Genomic DNA, 3,770 nt, shown 5'->3' with positions numbered 1-3,770 from the left:
TGATTTTAAGACAAGCAATCAGTATTTAAACACTGCTGGTTCAAATTAGAGGCTCCTTCCTTTTGGGGCTGGCCCTGGGTTTGAGATGCCCTGTGTCAAATAAGATGTGTAAGCGCCTCAGACTTTCAGAACTCTCCCTGTACATTTTTGGGGAGGCACTGTGGAAGGAGTTCAATGCTGCCAGATAGAAGATAGGTGTGTTTGTCACTGATGGGAGCATCCCAACGTGGGAAAGGGGGCAAACAGATTTCATGGTGAGTAACACAGCTGTAGGAGTTTATGCATGCATTTTGGGAGGGCAGTGCCAATGGAGCAGGGATATGCCGACATATAGCGAAATCAATGGCAGTTTTTGCCTGAATAAGGACTGCAGGCCTGGGGCCAATATTATTTATTCACTGGCTTTTGATTCAGAACAAATGAAGAATGCCCACGCACACTCTCTGAGCACCTTACCCATGTCAAAACCAAGATGCAGAACCAGCCAGGGCCGCCCGGGGGGGGGGGGGGGGAGAAGTGGGGCAATTTGCCCCAGGCCCCACAGGGACCCCGTGAGCCCTGGCTGAGAATCCCTTTCCTCATCCAGCGTTGGTCCGGGTCTTTGGCGGCATTTCGGCGGCGGGGGGCCCTTCAGTCGCTCCGGATCTTCGGCGGCATTTCAGCAGCGGGGGGCCCTTCAGTGCTGCCGAAGACACGGAGCGACTGAAGGGCCCCCCCACCACCGAAATGCCGCCGCCACAGACTTGGAGCACCACCCGGTGAGTGCAAGCTCCCCTGCTTTGCCCCAGACCCCCTGAATCCTCTGGGCGGCCCTGGCACCAGCCCAATCCAGGTGATATCAAGCTGATAATAAATACATTAATACTGCTTGTTTGCATTCCCAAAGATCAGCAGTTATCAACGCACTTTACAAGCATGGATGAATTATCCCTTCTACTCCCCTAATTGTGCAAGCCCCCTTCCTATTCTGTCCTATTTCTACTCAGACCTTTGCTCATGTGCTCACTCCTTCAAGGCCTCATTGGCCTGTCACTTTATCATTATCGTGCAATTCTCTCTGCCCTTTCACATTGTGTTGGCTTTCATTTAATTTTATTCGCTGACCTTTTCCTTATTCCTAATATGTTTGTCTGTTAGTGCCTGATCTCACAAGATAGTGAGTACGTCCCTTCTGGGAGGTATTGCTGAGTGCCTTCTGGTGCAGGGTGAAGTTCTGCCTTCTTAAGGCCAGATCCTGCACCATGAAATCAATGGCAGTTTTGTCATTTATTTCAGTGGAGCAGGATCTAGAATTAGGGTCCTAATCCAAAGCCCACTGATGTCAGTGGGAGCCTTTCCATTGACTATGGATGACTTTGGTCTACGCCCTAGATGAGCTCACATAACTCCCATTGATTTAAATGTGGGTTCTACATGTGTCTCTGATGACACAACTTGATCCCTAATTTAGTAAGAAATGTTCTGTCCAACTAATTAAGAGGCCAATTACCTCCTCAGACAGACATGTACGCTGAAGTCAATGGCTGTGGTCCCTGGCCATCTGAGGACAGAACTGGGATGTAATTTTTAATGACTCAGAGATTCCTAGATATTACAGTCAGAAGAGAACGTTATGGTCATCTAGTCAGATCTCCTGCAAAACAGAGGCCATAGACTTCCACCCAGTGATTCCAGCATCAAGCCCACAACTTCTGGTTAAGTTAAAGCATGTTTTAAAGAAAGATATAAAGATGTACACCTTCTTTCTAGTCTGAATTTGTCTAGCTTCAGCTCCAGCCACTAGATCTTGTTATGCCTGTCCGCTCAATTAAAGAGCCCCCTACTATCAGAAATCTTCTCCCTATGTAGGTACTTATCGAATGAGATGGGGGTTTAAAGAGACATATATCTGATGACTTTTCGAATGTCATGTGAGATGCCTTAATATTCTTTTCATTTGCTGTTGTTCTATAAATAGAGCCATGTCCCTGCAACCAGTCTATAAAGGTCACCTTATAATGTTTTTCTATCTCCTGTATTAAAAAGCAATGCTTTTCAGCTGACATTCCAACTTCAAGTCAAGCATGATGTAAGTTTGTTCCAGACTACAATTAAATGGCTGCAAACAAGATTGGTATATAACTGCTGAAGAGCATCCCATCCATAGTCAACAAAGGGCACTTCATCAAACAAAACAAGCTGCATGAATACCAGATTGTCTCCAAATATTTGGTTCATGCTAAAAATATAGCACATTTATTAAAAATATATATTTATAAACATTGGGTTGAACAGACACAAATGTCAAGCAAATGAGAAAGAAAAAATAATCATGTCACTTATTTCCCCCAACATTTCATTGTTTTTAGGCAGATCTTGCTCAATGGAATTGTTTTTCCATGATTGCACCATATGTTCATTCTAAATAAAAAGCCTGTCAGTTTCAATGTAAATAAAATTGAAAAGTCAAGGAGAAAAAAAATTATTTGACCTAATGGACACAAAATCTGTGCTATCTAGCTATCTTTCAGAGTATATGGTATACATTAGTAATTCTAAATAGTGTACAGTCTCTTTCTATTGTGTTTGTATCCCAGATTGAGTTCTTCAAAGCTGCTACTTACATAATTGCAGTCATTTCCCCCCAAACCAAACCCAAATAAAAAGGGAAAGGAGCTTGTTACTGCATGAAAAAGTCTTGTTAAATTAATTGTGCTTCAGCTTTCGCTGCCTGCAGGCAGTGCTTTTATGATGTGGTAATATAGTACAGAATCAATGCTGATTAAGCAACGTGTCAATACCCTACAATGTTTGTTGTCACCTTTAGCAGCTGTTTCGTCGGTTCTCGTCGTATGCCTTCTGGCTCACAATGTTGTGTAAATGTACACAAAAATGATCACAATGAGGTTCAGAATTGTTCCAATAATCCCAAGCATTGCCAGGATAGTTTCTTCTTTGCTCTCCTTTTCTTGATTGCCTTTATCTTCTTCATTTCCACTAGTGATTACCATCTTGGTAGCCAGTTTCTTTATCCTTCTCCTCAGGCTAACCTAGAATTAGAAAAATGAGCATCAAGTGAATTGTTAGTTACAATGACTTGTTTCTGATATTGGAGCCAATCCTGCAGTCCTTATCCCCATCATATTTTATAATAATGGTACATTTTAAAATAGTTTATAAAGGGTTCACAAATGATTAACAGATATTTAAATAAATGGTTAAACAAATGCTATAGTCCAACACTCAGAAGGTTAGTTATAACTGCCTATAACAGTTTCTACTGATGTGCTTATGACCATTCATAACACATACTACTCATGTCTATAACATGATTATAATGTCTATTAACCTTATAAACTGTTTATAAATGTACCTTTCATATAAAGTGTGTCTCCTGACTCAGACAAACTCCCCCTGAAGTCAGTGGGAGCTTTGTCTGCATCAGAACAGCAAGGTACGGCCCATAAAGTAGTGGGGAAAGTTGGTTTATACTATAGGACTATGCAGCAAATCGATAAGAGAAGTAAAACTGAGCAGACCTTGTTTCTTTTAATAGGAAAATAATAAGACAAAAACATTTTGTTTCCTGACTAGAAGGAAGACAACAGTGACTTTGCAATAAATAATTCAGAACAAAAGCAGAGACAAAATAACGCCCCATCTTAGGGTTACCATACGTCCGGATTTTCCCGGACATGTCCGGCTTTTTGGGATTCAAATCCCCGTCCGGGGGGAAATCCCAAAAAGCCGAACATGTCCGGGAAAATCCGGACGTATGGTAACCCTAAGAT

Source organism: Terrapene carolina, unplaced genomic scaffold, assembly GCF_002925995.2.
Source record: "Terrapene carolina triunguis isolate 2854851 unplaced genomic scaffold, T_m_triunguis-2.0 Scaffold96, whole genome shotgun sequence".
NCBI classification, from domain to species: domain Eukaryota; kingdom Metazoa; phylum Chordata; order Testudines; family Emydidae; genus Terrapene; species Terrapene triunguis.
The sequence above is the reverse complement of the archived record's forward strand: the minus strand, read 5'-3'. Positions refer to the sequence as shown.